Source organism: Alosa sapidissima, chromosome 2 (assembly GCF_018492685.1).
Source record: "Alosa sapidissima isolate fAloSap1 chromosome 2, fAloSap1.pri, whole genome shotgun sequence".
Classification (NCBI taxonomy): Eukaryota; Metazoa; Chordata; class Actinopteri; order Clupeiformes; family Clupeidae; genus Alosa; species Alosa sapidissima.
Window position 1 is genome coordinate 7,023,797 of NC_055958.1, and position 20,706 is coordinate 7,044,502.

Here is a 20,706-nt window from a genome sequence, read left to right on the forward strand (position 1 = left end):
GCGGGGGGGTGGGGGGATGGGGGAATGGCGTCCACTCATAAGATCGCCGACCGATGCGCCGCACCGCGGCAATCATGTCCGCACCGCAGGTCACCGATCAAATAACCTTGACGCTGCTCCACCGTGCCCTCTATCCTTCCCGTTGACTGGACAACAAGCATGGGCTCCTTCTCTTGGAGGCTTTCCATTGATTTTTAAGTGGCCGTGCTAAGACACCTAGCCCTCACCGGCCAGAGGTCAAGCCTGGACACACACAAGTAAGATTTGCTCACCGTAAATGAGATGAAAATGTGTTTTCGTGAAGTGGAAGTGCCTCAGGAGTGATAAATCAGGAACGAGCTTGTGTGACATTTGTGCTTGACCTGCCACAGTCAAGGTTATCCCAAAATTTCCTGAACTACTGTCTCTTGGTGTGTTGCTACTGACAGTTGGTGTCCCTCTCTCACATCTGGTGTGATTCATCTCACCATCAGCTCTGGTACCTGCTGTGCACATCATCATTGTCTTTACAAGGCAATCCTGGGAATATGCAAATACATTCCATTTCATGCACTTGAATTTCCCCTTGGGGATCAATAAAGTATCTATCTATCTATCTATCTATCTATCTATCTATCTATCTATCTATCTATCTATCAATGACTGCATTCAGAAAAAGATACAGTACAACAGAGGTGCTATTTAAACTCATCCTCAAAGAGACAATCAGCAGGACTGATTCTGATGCATGCAGCATATAAACAACACATATGTCGTGGCCTCTGACAGGGGCTATTGCAAGTGTATGTCAGAGATCAGAGAGCCAATATTTTCATTTTGTATATTAATTGGTGTTTTCCATTGTGTTTTGCTTCTATTTTACACTTCATTCACTTAATGTAAGTATAACAATTAAGCAAAGCAGTTTATTTTAATAAACCGTTCATCATTCAAATAACTATTGTGCCACAGCTTTGCATAGTTAATCTTAGGATAATTAAATTACTGTGCGGGGATAATCTTATAAATTAATGAAGCAAGATAAACAAGGTTAACAATCTGTCTTTGAATAGACTGCTACAGCCTCGTTGGGACTAAAGTTACAGCACAAAAGACAAGGGAGAATAACTAAGTTGGAGAGCGCGGTGGCTCTGTGAGCAGACGGTCTGTGACAGGAGGGCGGAACAGAATGTTGGTCGGAGAGGAAGGCAGGAAGTGAGCCCCAGTGCTGACGGTTCTGTGCCGCTAATGCACAGAAATCTGATTACTTTCAGCGCTTTAAAAATGGATGACAGCCCGGTAGTACACACTCACTACAGGCACAGACAGCACGGTTATCTGGAAAGGGATCGCCCAACCCCACAATAGACATTCTATTAGATGTAGTATTGTCATTTCTTTCTCTCTCTCTCTCTCTCTCTCTCTCTCTGTGTGTGTGTGTGTGTGTGTGTGTGTGTTTGTGTGTGTGTGTGTGTGTGCGCTGGTGAGTGCAGTGATAAATGTCGGGGTCTTGAATTGATAAAGCACTTGGTGTGCCAGTGTAGGAAATAATGTAGACACACTAATTTATTTGGTGAACTTGCTTACAAAGGGGTAAAAAAAAAAAACATTTTTAAGGATGACTGAGTACAGGATGCACAGCCATGTCAACCCTCTCCTTGCCCCCCCCCTCCAAAAAAAAAAATCCTCTCCGTGACCCCCCCCCCCCCCCCCCCCCCCCCCCCCCCCCCCCCCGAGACCTCGGTGTCCCCCACCACCACCACAGTTTCAGGATAGTGAATTACTTTTTTTCTGACACATACATCCATGTTGGCTCTCTCCAGGGGAATGGAGAGAGGTGACACAATATGTATGCTAATACAGTTTGTTTATTGAGATGAGAGAGATAGTGGTTGAATGAAAGAAAAGCCTGAATGAAAAGAAAAGAGAAAAAGGCAAGATGGGAGGCCTCTTCTCTTTCCTCTCCCTCTCTTTTTCTCCCTCTATCCCAGCTGTCTCGCTGCAGGAATTCTATCTAGACTTTCTTTTTGTTGTGTTCACAGGTTTGCACTCTTTCTCATTCTGCCAGTGTGCGTCATTTTCTTTTGGAAACTATTGCAACTTTGTCTTACATCGTACAAATCTGTCAACACAAATGCTGGAACTCCGACACTGTGTAATAGACAAGATGCGCTTTGAAACTAAATGGACTGAGCTGTTTCGCTGCCTAATATGATTGAACATATTTGCATATGCTTGCACAATTGGACAGGCTGTTTCACACATTTCTCTGGTCGGCCTCATGCTTTCTAAGGCTTGCCAAGGCTGACGGAAGACAGCAGGATAAAAGAATTTGGAACTGGGGGGAAAAATGACAAATTGAAGCTTTGGCAAAGGAATGTTTTGTGTGTGTGTGTGTGTGTGTTAGTGGGAATGAAATCTGTAAGGGTTTGTTATTCATGTTTAAAACCAACAGCTCAAGACTTTGCATTAGTCACCTCAACAATAATCCAGAACAACAGAACACATTATGGCATTTTTAAACGCTGATCTACAGCACTCAGATGAAAGTCCCCATAAATCCCTCAAGCCAATCTGCCTGTGAAACCACAATTGGTTTGAATGATGGGGCTATGCACAAACTTGACCAGGATCTCACCCACTCGCGCGTCCGAGACAATGAAACCCAAGCCCCTTGTGTGGTTTGTGTGGAAATGAAAGCCTGCCTTTTCTCTCTCGTCTGCGGGTTTGCACACACAGTCTGAACAGTGCATTACAACCTGCTCTGGCATGAGCTGCGGGCAGTGGAAATCTCCACAATGTGCCGCGATCAAGCGACAAAGACGCTGAAACCACTGGTTGTCATCTTTATGTCATCCGTGCTAAATCCCCCCTACTTGCTTTAAATGGGCTCAGCGAAGTGTCGTTTGCTTAATTTTTTTTCTTCCCTGATGCGGCTGTGCGCTTTTGTGCAGCACTCTCAGAGCGTATTTTTAGCACCTACCTTTGTACAGTAGTTGCCGTGGAAGCCGCTGCCGCGTTAATAAACTCTGCTTGAAACTCACAAGTTTTCTTTGCTGTGATAGGAGAGGGCATAGCCTTCGCCCTGAACAACTAGGCTAGACAAAGAGCTGCGATCATATCTAGGGTCTGATGTCAAGAAAACTGCTGTGCTCTCTATGCTGATCAATAATTTCTCTAAAGGGTAAAGTGATTACTGCTCGGTTATTGAATTGTAGCCTCAACTGCAGAGAAGTCCATTATTGCGCTGACTAAAAAAACTAGGTTACAAATGACAATATTCCAATATGTGTGACTTCTGCAGAGGTGCCGTCCATTTAGCAAATTGGTTCATCTTGGTTCACATTTCCATTTAACTAATGCATCATTTATTACTCCTATTAGCCTACACATAAGTTAACTCCTGATATTGAGATTAATGCCATTGGCTCCATTCTTCAACAGGTCCATGTATGTTTAGCAACTTCCTGATTGCATGTTTATTGTAAAACGACATATTGAAATATGTCTAAACATAAACTACCACACCCTGTTACTGTATGCCTACTGCAAGTCTCATTACACCTTACAGTAAATAGGCCTCTCTGGTATTTTCCCATTAAAATTTGAAAATACAAGAGATAGGCTACCAGGGCCGGCCCTAGCAGTGTTGAAGCAGATTTTACTTATCCAACACATGACGGTCTCACACTGTGTGCTAGAAGCCTGCTTGTTTATGAGGGTGTATGCCATGATATAAACCCCCCTGAGCAACTTCTGCAAAGCAGACCTAGATTTTTTTTTTTTCGATCACTCGCTAATGTGTGGGCTCTATGCACTGCTGATGGCTGTAGGACTAAGTGCTGTCATTTTGTATGTTATATGTTAAGTGTTGTTATCCATTTCTAAGGCTGTGTGTTATTTTAGTTGGAGAAACCATCAACATAACATGTCAACATTACCAATTTATGCTAACGTATTTTAGGCTTTGAATGCCAGAGACTATTTTCGGTTACTACCTACACACTGGTTGAGAAAATAAAGAAAGAATCCCAACTCTTTTGTGTCCTATGTAGTTGAACTTCCATAGGCTACATATATATTTATATGTGTAGGTGGGATTGTCTGGAATCTGGCAATATAAGAACCATACTCGGAAATCGCCATACTGGGAAATCGTACTATACAGAGGCATAGTTTATATGCTCATATTCGGTAAAGCCTGCTGTTTATTTTGATACTCAGTGTTGAGTGAAGAGTTTGTGAGATATTTCACTGAGAGTTATGGGTGTGCTGAGCTCTGTGCAGAATACAAACATTATTAAATTACATGCAAGTTCAATGTTAATTTTCTCACAAACCATTTATCAGAGCAACTTGGCGCTAATCATTGGAAATCTTAGATTCTGCTCATTCATGTGATAGGCTGTGAGTAATATCTGTGTGACGAATATTCCACGAGCAATTTGAACCTGGACCAGGTAGTTGAACCTGGTATTGGATGAATCAAAACCAAACTTATTATCTGGACTGGACTCGAGACCACATTTGGAGGAGACTGAAGAAATTTGGTGACCTTTGACCTCTAGGGGGCACTGCAATTAGCAAAAATGCATTTTGACTCGTAACTGTTGGGGCTCTATCTTGCGTCCCAGCGCAATTGACTTTGTATACTCGCGCTTTTGTCTTTCCTATTTTGCAGTCAGTGCATATTGGAATTTTCCCTCCACAGGTACATGCCTGTAAATTAGAGAATTCAATTGCGCCCACGGGGGCAAAGACGGGGCATGTTCACTGTTGATATTTTGCAGTTTCAGAAAACAATTCCGCCACAGACCAGGAACTCCCTGGTCTAAAGTCTGTGGTGAAAATGCAGATGCTATTTTAAGGGCGCATGCATGACCACAGGCCTGCATGAATGAATGCGTTGCACACCAATCTACAGACACCCCCGTGCACAGACAGAAACATTCAAAGCCTTGATAATATTTGTCCATTTCCCGGTTTTGTTCGTGCATTGGTGACCTAAAAATTTAGTAGCCTATATAGTACAACATCTACATGCAATATCTTTACTACAACAATGCCTAATTATGACCTATTCATTTGGACAACTTTATACAGCCCTATAAAGGCTAAAGTTACCTTTAGTTTTGTATGGCTTTAAACATCGCGTGCGCTTTAACATCAGCCTAAGCATTATTCCAGCTGCGCTAAGGTTTTAAGCACCATCATTTTGCCTACCTTGTTGTAGCCCATCTGAAATAACTCCAAGCTTTGTTATATTCCCTCCATCCTTTCGTTATTTTCAAAAAACGTTTTATATCCATGATGGCCTTGAAGTCTTGAGTTAGTGAATTAGCTTAAATAAGCTTATTATGTGCTGTTAACCAGCAACCATAGATAGTACAAGAAAGCAGCAAGTATGGCTACAATTTCTGTAGTTGCTGCATCCATTCATTGTTATTCTCTCTCCTGCTCAAACAAATGTTGTGCGTGCATTAAGTTGATGATAACGTGTTTACAAACTCTACTTAACAGAAAATATTGTAAATAACCTACTGTCATGCAGTTAATGGGATACTGTGCAGAGTTTCTCGTTGTTGAGTTTGCTGAGGGTAAGGAGCCCTTGCTTGGCCCTGTGCTGCGCAACGCACACTTCCCTCCTCTCATCTATACATCGTAGTTCCCATTTCTGTAAACCATACATCATTTCAAAGAAAAATATTACCACTCGAGGGAAATCAGTGTGGTGTCCATTAAGATGTGAAAAAATAGGCATAAATCTAGCGTACACATTTTCACGAATCACGGATGTGTTGATGACATAAATTAGGAAATATTAGAGGACATGATGTTGAATTGCATGCCGATGCCATTTAACCCAAATGCCCCAGAGGCAGCACGGGAGAGTATGTTAGATTACATTGTACATTGCAAAAATATATCCATGCATTCATAACTTTGTGATTCAGTGAGAGTGATCCCAAAACATCGGAAAGTATGTCTTTGTGACAATTCTGCATTACATTTTGTCAAGAGGAAAAATCAATAGCTAACTGTTCCCAACTGAACAGTGATTATAGCGCTGTGAACGCTCCTGGCTGCGCCTGGCAAATACGCCACCATAATAGCAATCAGCTATGGAACAAGCGTGCCTGTTGTTAAAGGGAATGTGAGATGACGCTCTGATTGGTTTATTGCCCGTTACGCCCAAACCACACCCATGATTAATGTAGCTACTTCAGACCACCCCATTTTAGATTTGCGTCGGGCGCAACAGTCAATTATCCCGCCGGTAAAATAGCATCAGCGCCCAAGATCCGCCCACAAAGTCACTTGCGTTTTGCGCAAAGACACTTCACAGAGCCCTTGATGTGTTTGGAAAACTTACTGGGGGTGTCTGTTAATACTGTGGGTGGTCTTTAGGCTGACACATGCCAACCTGTTATGTCAATATAATTGATCTGGCCTCCATCTTGGATTTTGTCCAAAACGTGAAAACATTTTCACAGGTCACAGATTTGGTCCGTTTGTCCATTTTTCCAATATAGCACGGCTGAGACCGCATTTCGTTTTATATTAATGCACTTAGAATGCATAACGGTTAAAATTCAAAGTTGCTGAGCAAGAATTCCGATTAGAGTCTACTAGGTGGAACTATTCTATGGGGACTCCGCGGAAGAATGGACATTTGTACATGAAATAGCCTTTACATTTAATGATTATTTGTTTATTTTGTATACATTTTTAATGTCCTATATGTGGTAGCCGTTTTATAAAAGCAATTAGCTCCGAGAGGCCATTCTATATTGTGAATATAGCACAGCTTGCTTGCTTGCTTAAATATACATTTGAAACAATAATCACTATGCCGAGAGTACCCTAGATATCAACTTTGGTACAGAACTCCAGATAATAGGAAAAGTACAAGATGCAACAGTAATCTTTCATCATGTTTAGATCAAGCTCAATATCACAGAAAGACGCGGAGCTGACAATAATTTGTTCAAGTAGCAGCAAGTTTTCACCCGCTAACTGCCGCCTGCTCTGTATCGCTCTCATTAGTTTTCTGCTCTGCTGATCCTGTTGGCTTCTTGAACTCCTTGGGCTGATGGCCTGTCAAGTAAGCACAACCAGTGATTTCCTCTGAGTTGCTCTCATTTCTGCCATCACTTTTCACACAGTAACACAGGACATATTCGTGTGGATTTTTTTTTTCTTCACGGTCTTCTCGCCAGAGGTCTAAGGTTTGCAGAGTTGTTCTGTGGTAGTGTGGTAGCCACTTGAACTTTCATAATTAAACATACTTTTCTCTATGCTGCTGTTTTGAAACTAATCGTTTCTTTCTGCACTGTAAAAAAAAACTGACAATAGTCATCTTTCATGTGTTTGTAAAGCGCTTTGTGTCCATGGGCAGTGCCACAAAGCTTACCAGATCAATATTTATAGACTCTTCTTTTAAAAAGTTTATGTCCCAGGGTGGATGGACACTATACATGGAAGCCCTCAAGCTAGATAAAACCCCCATTCCATACACAAATTGTATGCAGTGAAAACGAGGAAAAGGGTCCCTGATGTCCACTTTTACCACCTGGCAGCAAGATGACAAGAGAGGCAAATAGAATAAATAATTTTATTGAAGATGGCAATAACTCATTGAACAGCAAGAATGTGGCTATGTACAACAGGAAACACCAGTGGAGAGATCTTCAGCCATGTCTGAATTATGTAGGTCTAGAATGCATATAATATAGGTCTACAATATGATGCCATCACATGAGCATGCCTATACATTCTTGATAGTATACCATACAGAAGTATACTAAAACATTTATTTACAATAAAGTATGTATTCTAGCTCACTGTATGCATATTCTCTTATCAGTGCTGATTATACATGAGTGGAAACTGGAGATGGAGTGGACTAATAGCCTACATGAATGAATTGCATTTGAACCCACTCTTCAGCAAATAAATACATACATATACATGTATACAACTGGATACATTTTTCACCCAGTATTTAGCTTAACCTACTGCTAAACCATGACAAAGGTGATAAACAGTGCCCTCTGTCAGATATTAAGAAAACATAGAAAATACAAAATGCATCACCAGATGCAGTGCTGTGGAGAGGTGGCTCGTCTTAAAGTTGATTAGTGGGACAAAGTGGACTGGATCTTGTGAAGAAGTTTTCCATCACTGGTTAAACTCACAAAATATTTTCTCTCTCATAAAATGTACACTCTTAAAACTAATGTGTTTAAGAGAACACAACTTGCACTGTTTTTAACACATCTCTGTGTCCATATACCCTGGAAATCCAGAGTTCTCGCGAGAGCACAATGGAATTGTCTCTGCGAGACACTCTGGCAATGAGCAATGATGCACGTTACTTTTTCCCCTTGCATTCCGGAACCAGCTAAACTGATGAAGACAGCGCTGTAACGTTGGAGGACAGTTGTCGTAGTGTTATCCGATTGCATCGAAGTCCGAAATCATTCAGAGTAAACATGTTCTAGTGTTATCCAATTGCGTGCAGTGAGATTTTTAAATGCATGCTTGTTGCCGCCCCTCGAGTTGGGCCATTACATTGTTCGTGGCCAGACCCTTACCAGGGTCTGGATTTTCCAGGCTAGTGTCCAGATATAAGGACAACACAGTTTGTGCTGTTTCCTTTTTTGTTATTTGTTACACGTGTGAAAATAACACAATTTGTGTTGAAAACAACACAACTTGCATTGTTTTTTAACACATCTCTATGTCCAGATAGGGGCAACTACGACGGAGTATTAGGGCCACACATGAAGAAAAAAAATATCAGCAGCATGTCGACATTAAACTCGACATTTCGAGAATAAAGTTGAAATGTAACGTCGACTTTAATCTCGACGTGTCGACTTTAAAGTCGCCATGTCGACATTAAACTCGACATTTCAAGAATAAAGTTAAAATATAATATCTACTTTAATCTCGACGTGTCGACTTTAAAGTCGACATGCTGACATTAAACTCGCAATAGACCCTAGGCCTACTGTTTAAACATAGCCTACACAGTTTAAGCTATGTAGCCTACACTAATACACAATATGTTACATGAAAAATGGGCTTCAAATAGGTGTTATTTCAGATAGATTGCTAGATTGCAGATATTCAGATAGATTGCGTCTTGTCTGTTAACTACTCATTGCCGTCATCGTGAAGTGCTGTCTCGCGGTTATGGAAATATGCACTATGCCGTTTAGGCTAAATAGCTAGAAAAATATATGTATCCAATGATATAATGTTTCTATACAAAATGTTATTTCACTCTGTTTTACGTGGGTAAGGCCACTGCACATCCAAATACCGGTAACTGCCCTTCATGACCCACAGGCCGTCACTCTCCATAGGATAACATGGCAAAACTCATTTTTCTAAAACTGCTTTTCCATGTCTCACCTGCAATACGTAGCCTATAGGAGGCTAGAAACACAGGAATAGCCTAAGCATATATACTATTTTGATCCCGGGAGAGAATATGTGTGCATGCACTTTATTTATGCACTAGGCTATGTGTGCATGTAGGCTACTAGCCTACATGGGGTGGTCGGGAGGACAGCTTCATTCGTCCCTCCATAGACATTCAGCAATAGGCTGTTTTGCATCCATTACAAACAAGCAACGTGAAAGTCTAGGATTGGGGAGAGCGCCTAGTATGCAGTTGAACCTTTAGATAAAAAACAACACTTTAATAATGGGCCTACAATAAATAAATAAACCGCTAATGACGTTTAGGCTACTTTTGACCATCGCATTTATCGCCTGTAACTCCGTGATAGGACCTAACAGCAAAGTAGCCTATTTGGCTGAGCAACGTAGGTTAATATGTTCTATGTTTTGTCCACATGATATAGTCCTATGTCTAATCATTGTTGCACTAGTTGCATTGTTTCATTCGTCCTCCCTTTCAATCGTCTCGAGCGGTCGTTCTCTCTCCAAACTAACTTTATTCTCAAAATGTTGAGTTTAATGTCGACACGTCGAGATTAAAGTCGACATGATATTTCAACTTTATTCTCGAAATGTTGAGTTTAATGTCGACATGGCGACATTAAAGTCGATACGTCGAGATTAAAGTCGATCTTACATTTCATTTTTTTTCTTGAAAAGTCGAGTTTAATGTCAACATGGCGACTTTAAAATCGACATGTCGAGTTTAATCTCGTCATGGCAAAAAAAAAAATTCCTTCATGTGTGGCCCTAATACTCCGTCGTAGACAACACATTCGTTTTAAGAGTGTACTAGCATAAATTGATTGATAATTCCTTTTGAAAAATGCTTTGCATTACCTGTGGAGTTGACAATGTGAGGAAGCTAGCAATGCATTAGCAGTTTTGGCTAATTAGTATTTGTGGTTATTGTAGTCTCTCGAAGTTGTATATAAAAGTCTTGACAGACGTTTATCACTTCATATATAATTATAAACCACATTACCATACAAAACATCTAGCACATCTGTTGTCTGTACAAGGCTAGTTGCAGGAAGCTTAGCTGATGTGAGGAACTTACGTGAAGTCAGATGTTCACATGTATACTTTCTTCTTCATTACGTGACAACAGTATATGCCTCACTCAGATATACGGCAGTGGCAGTGTTTTGTCGTCGTTTCTGAAGAGCCAATCAGCGAATTTTGGCACTGTCTTGACAGTTTCTGCAGAGCCAATCAACACATTGCATCGCCTACTGACTAGCCAATCAGGGGACGTCCTGCGTCACAGCTCCCGACCAGGGTTGGCAGCAAAGATTCTAGAATAGAGCTGGTCGGCAGGCACAGAGATAGCGAATTTAGGTCGTAGGCTAAATCTAACAAGTTATGCCTTTTACAACAAGGTTTTTGATGGAACTGTGGTGTTTAATTTCCATAATCTTTGTTTAGTGAACGCATAAAACCAAGGGCGTAGGTTTGGTCTCAGCTTTGGTGGGGACACATCCACAACTCCTGTTGTCACGATACCAACATTATTGTTTCAATACCAATAGCAAGTGAAGAATCTCGATTTCGATACTATTGCGATTTTTTAAAATTTTATTTGGTTTGTGTGATTTGTGAGATCATTCACATCAGTGGCAATCATAGAATTTGATTGACCCTCCACACACACACACATAGAAAGTGATGGTTGTCATACTGTAGGTTTATTTTTCATATTTTGGAATTCATATAAACTATAAATGTATATTGATAATTATTTATAGCATTTTATGATCTACATGATTACTAATAGCTAAACATATTTAGTAGTTGATTACATCATATTGATATTTAAATTATTAGGCTACACTTGTCTAGATCATCACATTTGGTGTATAAATCTAATTGAGTGCCTGTCACTTTTAAGAGGAACGTGAATGCTGAAAAATAGTTTCGCAAGTGCAAGGATGTGGATTCAATTCATGTTTGCTATGTCATAAATGTTCAAAAAACTAACAAGTCAAAGAAAATCTTTCTGGGATGAGGTCATAGAACAGATAAGTGTTTTGCAATGTTCATTTCTATGAGTATGGAAATACACCAGTTTATCTTTTATTTCTTTGCATTGTGCAGGCGACATTCACAAATACATTAGCCTACATAAACAGAACATAGGAACAGGAAATGTCTCGGATCCATTGTTTATTGCGACTGCAAGATTGGTAGCCCAATTACCCTAACAGTCAGTGATGGTGACTTAATTACAGTTAGCCTATAGCCTATGTGACTGTCTGTGCGGCACACCCTTATTCAACATGACTCCTAACTTTGGTTGAAAGATTACAGAAGCTAGGTTAGCTGTGACAATATCCTGGGTAATATCCTAACAGAATGCTATTTTACACAGTAAAATCCGCATTTGAAAGCCTGGTCACCAGTTGCCAATTTGTATGGCTAATTATTTTGCCTATACTGCAATGAAAAAGCTTCGTATTTTTGGGTGGCATAGCTGATCTACAAACCACAAAAAGGGACAAACATGTACATGCTGAAGGGCAAAGGGAATATCACAATGTTTTACTCTGGCCTTTTTTGGGATAGCCTATTGGCAGACAGCCCTAACTTACTGTTGTCATTGACACACCCGCTCGCTTGACTGCCGGTGCAAACAAGTACAGTAGCCTGTGCTTTGACACTCTCCGTGCGTGTAAGCCTACTGTAGCGTGCATGTCAGATAACCCTTCCTTCCCCCTACTCCTCTGTTTTTCAGCAAATCATATGACGACGTTTCTTGTAGGCCTACTGTTGTGCTGGCTGTCGGAATGATCAGCAGCACAAATAAGTTCACTAAAATATTGGTGGGGACAATTTTGTCATCTTAAAATATTGATTAGGACTAGTCCTTAGCGTCCCACCCTAAATCTACGGCCATGCATAAAACCGTCTTTTTTTTTTGCGAAGCAAGAAGCAAAGATTCTAGAGCTCTGTTCTAGAATCTTTGGCAAGAAGAATCAAGAATAGAGCATCACAGTCCCGCCCACAGGAGTTTCAGGAAGTAAGAATTCAATGCAATTTCTCCATTGACAATTCGGGTATAAGCCATAAAAACTTAACTGCACATGGTAGACTCAAAACCAGCTACATCTGTACTGAGCGATTGTATATGGTCATATAGAGGGCGAAAATTCAAGGGGCACTAACCTTGTTTTGAAATAAATGTCTTTTAATCGCGATGTCTTGGATAAGTACTTCATTACCCACAATCCTGAACAATCCCACAATCCCACAGTGATGCCTCGGATTGGTGGAAAGGCCGTTATGATCATAGTTTGAAATATCAGCGAAAATTATTGACAAAGATGGCGGAGTCTTTTACTGCCTATAGCGAAAATCTTAATGTGAATAAAAACTTTCTAGACGAACATTTGTACTTGTATCAACAAGGATTGTGGTTTATATATCCGATAGGTTAATCATTAGCCTTTCAGACATTAGAATGTCATTATAATGCTGCTAACATTAATATAATGTTTTAGTGACCTTGTTGTTTCTATGAACATGAATTGTTGTTTATAGGAAACATCAACTTAGTTGAGGCATAAAAAGCCCTGTATCTCAATAAGTACTTCAACTTTTGAACTAGCTAGCTAGCTGATAGCACATGCAAGCTGGATGCTACCACCGGCTAGCAGCTAGACACTGCAGTAAAATGGTTAGCAAACCGTCCATGCCCCTGTGAATATTTCACTGTTTCAAGGACGAAATCAAGAGTGTCCAAAGGGGTGAAAACCACTTTAAAGGGACACCAGGCAAGCCTGATGCTTTTTCTCTACGAAACTCCCCCTCGCTCGGTCTGAAGCTCTTTTCCTTTTCTTTGCGTCTTCCGTCAAGGGTTTTCGCTGCTTCTTCGCCGGCTCTGCCATTATACACACGTTTGCAACAATCTCTAGCGTTAGCCTGCCTCTGTGCTGTAAACTGATCCTGCTTCGGTCTGCGGGGTAGGATACACCGAACTTGCAAGTGGGATATTCTTCCTACAAGCAGTAGGTAGGGGCGGGAGAAAGAGCCTTCATTCGCCCCGTAATGAGTCATTTAACCATATACCGACTTACGAAGATGATTAATTAACACGAAAACGTTGCCTGGTGTCCCTTTAAATCGGGTCACATTATTGACTGTTGTGTGTCCGAGGGTTAGCTTGTGGGTTTTGTAAGGGCCAGCATGAGGGACAAGACCTACAAAGTTGTGTGGTGAGTTTTGCAGGGAGGTTGGTAATGCTAGTTAACATTAGCTAGGCTACTGTAGCCTTCATACTGTACGAGTCATATCATCAATCATTAACCTAGAAATACTTCTTCGTACATTTAATGAACATTTTGCGCAATAATTCACAGCAAACTGAATATGGTGGTCAAAGAGCAGACCATGCACCGGTCCATGCATCAGGATGACAGTCAGATACGAAGCACTGCACAATGTTGCTAACGTTAACCACTTTCACACACACGATATAAAATACACGATGGTAAATATAACATTCAATACCAAAACACGATTATTTGCACGATTACTCCTGAAATAACTGCTATTAACTGCACATTCACTATATAAAAAATCACTGTTTGGAGGAAAGGGTTCGCGTGCTGTCGCCGGTTGGAAATGATTTTGCGCTGGTTCGTACATTGCTTATATATTATTCAGTGAGGCGCGGTGGTTTATGGGATGAGTAGTTCCTTCGCTCGGAAAGGAAAATATGTACACAGTCTTGTACCTTTGACTTTTTTTGGACTTTCTCTTCATTTTTTCACTCGAAATGATATGTTGTATGCTTATGAGTTACTCCGTAGCTGATTAGCCTAAGACATGCTCTAAAACTCTTTAGATACGGATTTTTCCAAAACGTCAATGGGAGAAATGAATGGGAAATTTACTTCCGGAAACTAAGCTCTCTCGGAGGAGGGGCGGGACTGTGATGCTCTAGCTATTACGATCTTTGAGTTTGTTTATCGTAACCTAGCAACCGAGGCTTATTTTGCTACTTTTACAACCTTTTGTGTTGACATGTAAATATCCAGTCCAAAACTAACATTGGTAGAATGATTGATGCTGGACTTGAACCAAAGATCCTTAGATCAAAGCGCACTCCTCTAACCACTGTGCTACAGCACATCTTGTAGGCCTACTGAAACTGCAATAATTTTTAACACTTAAAGCCTCGGTTACTAGGTTACGATAAACAAACTCAAAGATTGTAATTCTTGATTCTTCTTGCTTAGCAAAAAACTGACGGTTTTATGCGTTCACTAAACAAAGATTATGGAAATTAAACACCACAGTTCCATCAAAAACCTTGTTGTAAAAGGCATAACTTGTTAGATTTACGACCTAAATTCGCTAGCTCTGTGCCTGCCGACCAGCTCTGTTCTAGAATCTTTGCTGCCGACCCTGGTCGAGAGCTGTGACGCAGGACGTCCCCTGATTGGCTAGTCAGTAGGCGATGCAATGTGTTGATTGGCTTTGCAGAAACTGTCAAGACAGTGCCAAAATTGTGCTGATTTGCTGATTGGCTCTTCGGAAACGACGACAAAACACTGCCAAAATTCGTGTCTGTAAAAAAGTTTTGTAGCTTCGTAGATCCAGTTTGCACACGAAAGATAGATGTCACACTTCTCCCATGCCTGTAGCTATGTGCTGTTCCACACACATTCAAACTAAATCCCTGTGGACAAATGTTTTTCACAAGTGCACAAAATATTTCTGCAGGTACGCATTTTTTTTGCACACAGACAAATTAATTCCAGAGTTACAAAACGGTTCTACACTTGTGCAAATCATATTCTCGAAGACAAAACTCTATTACACATGTGAATATCAATCTTTATGGCATTGTTCTGATTCCATAGTTGGTTTGCAGAATTAACTTGAATACAACCGTTTTTAACAAATTAGCACAGCGTGGTTATGATGCTAACCAGATTTAAGCACAATTTATTACAACCTGGAAAATCATTGTGTGGTGTCAGTGTTGATAATGTAGTGGGCCGCCACAAATAAGTCAATGTATGGGAAACACTGTGTGCATAGAAGATGTAATTCCTTCATTGCATTCCAGGATGTGTGAACAAAATGACTAGGCCTATAGTCATCTACATTGTGTTTTCTGGGCCGTAGCAATTGAATGATTATGGGAGAAAACAAAAACACACACAAGCAGTATTGGATTTCATTTTCACACAGTTGCTGCTCTTGAATTATCATATGTGTAACCTATGTGTCCGCCTTCATGCTGAGGAGAGGATTAACTCTGTAAGACATCACCACAAAGGAACCCACACAAGGTAGGCTATAGCTTCTCAACATCTCTCCTTCCCCTACTCCTGCAACTCAAACCACAGCTATTCACAAGTTAACTCTTCACATGCTAAACTAAGCAAAAATAAGAATCTTAAATTGCCACTTGTCAGAAGATAGTCTAATATAAGTCTCATTTTTAGCATGAGTAAAGAAGACCTGTAGCAAGATGTGCAGTGCAATGTTTTTGCAAGACTAGCACTGGTACTATGGTTACTGAGTTAGACTGCCTTGGCAGTGTTTCCCACAGAACTTAATTCTATTTGTAGGGGTAGGTTTGCAGAATTAACTTGAATTCAACAGTTTTTAACAAATTAGCGTAACGATCCACATTTAAGCACAATTTAGTACAACCTGGAAAATCATTGTGTGGTAGTTAATGTAGATATTGTGGTGGGCCGCCACAAATAAGTCAATTTATGGGAAACACTGCTTGGTGTACTTGATGTTTTCATAGGTTTTTCTATCACAGATAGAAATCTCATCAATACGTTAGTGTTGTTGCATTAGCTTTTAACGTAGATAACAGCTAACTGGTCCTTGGGGCAATCAATATGATGCATGGGCTCTTACTATGAATAGTTGACCTCGATGTTATAATTCGAACCTCTATTGCCAAAGCTAACATCAAAATACTACCACCAGCCATTATACTAGTGTTCAAAAGCTGTCATTAACGGGATTGCTTGCTCATGCTGCTATTAGAGCTTTGAAAAGGCCTTCCATGGGAGATTATGTGGCATAGAAACAGAATATATTTGCAGAAGGCAAGCACACCGTGCTAAGTTTCTTTCCCCTCTTTCTCTGCTGCCCATATTTGAAGCCAGATCATGCTTCTGAGTTCCAAGACCCCAAGACCCCCCCCCTCCACACACACACACATACACACACTCACACACCAGATATCCTGGGATCCCTTGGTTCCTCGACAACAAAAAAACATAGTTTTGTTTGTCTTCAAATGTGTAAGCAAACCCTGTTCTATTACGCCACAGGAAACCCTCACCTCCACGTGAGGAAAAACAATCAGGTTTGTGAGGAGTCGCTGCTGCTCACTCTTCTGCCTCCTGGGGCCTTTCTCTCCCTCAGAAAGGGCACTTTAAGTAAAAATGAAACGCGGGTGAGGCTCAAAGTGACTTTGATTGAAGCTGTGTCTTAGTTAAAGGGTTGTTGCTTGGTACGTAGCCACCTTAGCCGTTTCCTTTATAGTACACATTTACAGGGGAGCCTTCCTCTGAAGTTAAACATGAAACACAATCTTGTACTGACAATTCACAATGCAAGGCAGTATCAGCAGAGAAGTCATGAAAATAATGGAGAATCAAATCAAATCACTTTAACATTTAACAACTGTCCTTGAAATCAAAAGACTTAAGGCTATGGCTAAATCATATGAATGTGAGTGGAAAGGGTTGTGCTTGCATGCTGCATTTTCAGTATCCTCGCTTCCCTTTAAAATGGCACTTACAGCATGAACAGCACGATCCTTTCAAAGATCATGGGCTTATAATTGAGATATACCACAATTAATGGGCTGATTCCATAGGCCATCTCATCCCTAGTCAATGATAGGCTGTGGCCCCACCTTCCTTTCCTCTCCGGGGTGGTGCTGAAATAAGGTGTCCCTGTCCGTGGTGCTGAAACCCTTAGGACTATTCCTTGGGGAACTACATCTCTTGAATCACTTGGACTAGTGGCCTCTTCCTCCACACACACACACACACACACACACAATACCATTTTACTGTACAGCATTCCCACTCCTTTCTTCCATACCATTAGCTTGTTTATGAACCTGTAAATGGTAAACACTACTTGCCATGGGTTTCAGGTGCAGACGTGGCCCTTGCACCACACACAACCTCCACCACCTCTTTCCTCCTGGGAGGTCTGTCATCCATCTGCTAGTCTTTCCAACTGGATAGATATTTGCTGGCAGATTGACCACTCTCTCTCTCTCTCTCTCTCTCTTTCTCTCTCTCTATGTCTCCTGCTGCCTATACCCATGCCTCATATATTCCTCCAAATCCTGTAATTCGACGGTCTCTCTGATTTCCCCACACAGAATGCTTTGCCTGGACATGTTTTTAACCAGTCCCTTAAGAATATTCCCTAACTTGTTCAATCTTTTCCCTTATTTTGAGCAGCTCTCCTCCTCGGCGCTGCTAGGCCTCCTTAACTGCACCTGCTTCACGCTGACCTCCTGATGTTTTCTCAACTGCCTGTATCCTCTTGTTATAGCTTTCAATGTTTACAAGCGAGCCTCTATCCATTGTCTGTGTCTGCATCGTTACTCTCTTTATTTTCCCCCACCTCCTGATGCACATCAAACCTCTCCATTCCACTGCAGTGAATATCCACACCTAACCTAACTTATTTTACCCTCATACAGGGCAGCTTTCCCTGTAGATTGGCGTTAAAGCATGTCCATTCCTTACGTTTGAGTAGCCCCTGAGCATCTACTGTACCATGTGGCTTGCGTTAGTGAGTCTTCTCATCTCTTCATTGCCTGCCCAGCCCCATCTGCCGGAGCTCCCAGGAGCATGTTTGAGCATGCAAGGGCTCCACCTCCTCTGCTGCAGGTCAGCCGATATCCTGTGGAATTTGTTCTGGAACCTTCTACATGGGCTATGGTAGTAGCTCGAGCTCCTCAATGTAACCATTTGTGAAATGGACATCTTAAGATGCTGCTGGGGAAATGATGGCCTGAAATGTAACCCCAATCAGAGGTCTGTATCAGGCATTCAAGTGTTTTGTGGAGAAGTAGTTTCAGCAGAGTTACTCATACACTTTCTTGACAAAAGCTATTTACTTCCAGCTCTCTCCATCTCCCCTACACTGGAAGGAAATGAGCCACTAAATGTCAACAAAGGAGTTCTTTCTGACACTGGTCAACACTGTGCTCACTCGCAGATAAAAAAAACAACTTGATTCAGCGCCATTCCAGACCACTTACTATACTTTCCCTTTTTGCCATTTTGCAATCACCCCAGAAAGGTTTGCACCCCCCCCCCCCCCCCAAAAAAAAAGCTTTGAAGCTCCAGCGTGATGGAAGACCAACAAAAGCAACATCAACAAACAAACAACAACAGCAGCAACATAACAAACAACCTACCTCTGTTACCCCTGGCTGCCCACATACGGGACACTCGAACGCGTCTCTCGAGGTGTTTGTGTGTACACTTGACTCGTGGCGGGTGGGCAACAGAAAGAATATTTCCAACAAGACAGATGGAAGCGTGGGCCCTTGCTGCTAACTCGGAACTGCCTAGAAACTGCCGTGAGTGGCTCGCATTGACAGTAGGCTACGGACAAAAGCATACATTCACAGTTTGGAACCGATCGCACAATATGGCAGGCAGATGACAGGTCGTACTGCTGCGTCGCTATATATATATATATATATATATATATATATATATATATAGTACAGTGCAGTTCACTAGGTGCACAGACAATTATTTCTTTTCGATACTTCTTCTACAGATGTGTGTTATTCTTCCATGCAGTGGAAGTGTCTTCCGACTGCATTTCGCACAATAACAGAAACAAACACACACACACACTGAATATGGGTTAGGGCCTTCAGGAACATTTTGTTTGCCTATTATATGAGTCATTAGCCTGCAGTGCGAACCATATTTGTCACTGACGGGCAGTAAGAGAAAGGATAACTGTTTTCTTATTGGAAATGCATTTAGTGGTTGCAGCCAGGATATTAGCAGACATCTGAGGTTCATTACATCCAGAATGATTTTATCAATGGAAGCATTTAGATTAATGATGAGGGATTGTTTATTCCCCAAACTGACACAGTCCTGGTGAACCCTTTCAGCCTCTCCCAGTTTATGCTCTTACGCCTGATTAATAACAATTATGTGATATCTATTTTGACAGTACAACTGATGAGATAAGCATATTAATTTAACTGTTCCGGTTGTTGTTAGATAGTTAATCAACCCTGAATTGGCAAGTATGCTATTCATTCAAACAAGCACGGGAAATTAAATAACTATGAATATAATTGCACTATTTAATTTCATTTGACATACATTAAGATAGCCTTTTTTAGGGTGTACATTATAAATGTTTCAATAAGTCTATTCCTCTGAATCAATTATTGGATATTTCTTCATTGAATGAATAATTCATTTTCTCGGTTTGTGTGATGAATAAATTAAAGCAAAGCATTTGTCCCCCCCACCCACCCCCGCCTCCCTGAATCCGATGAAGCCACTGATGGTTCATTTCAACTGACAGTTGGTCAGACATTTTTCCAAAACCTGTTCTCTGCCAAGATCCATAAAACTGTAGCGCTTCATAATATTGTCTTCTCCCTCGCTGGTGCAGTTCTTCCCTTTTTTACTGTACATTTTTATTTTCCTTTTTCTTAAGTTTTTTTTAGTTTCCCATCACCTTGGCAGGCTGAATCTTATATCCCTTTGTCTGTTCTTCTGGCGGCCTACCACTGGCTTCCCCCACTGTATGCAATTTAGAATTGACTTGGAGAAACTGTGTTGCTTAGTTACGAGGCGTTACTGCTTGCTTCTCAGCCTGTGAAGAGACTTGCTCTCTGGCTCCTCTGCTGGCAGATGACACACGACATCCTGGAGCTGTTTTCAAAGGAGGGCTTCTGAACTCTTCCTTTCCCCTTCTGTAAATGAGTGGAGCATAGAGGAGAGGGGAGGAGAGTGGTGCAACTGTGCTGGGAAGCCGAACTCAGCAGTTGATTTTTTGAACCCATGTGCGTGTGTGTGTGTTAATAAATGAACGAAACACAGACTGTGTGTGTGTGTGTGTGTGTGTGTTAATAAATGAACGAAACACAGACTGTGTCTGTGTGTGTATGCCATGCTCTCACGGGTGCTACTGGTTGCTCTGGACTTTCATCACACTTTAAAAAGCTTGCATGAAATTAAAGTAGCCGTTTGATCTGAC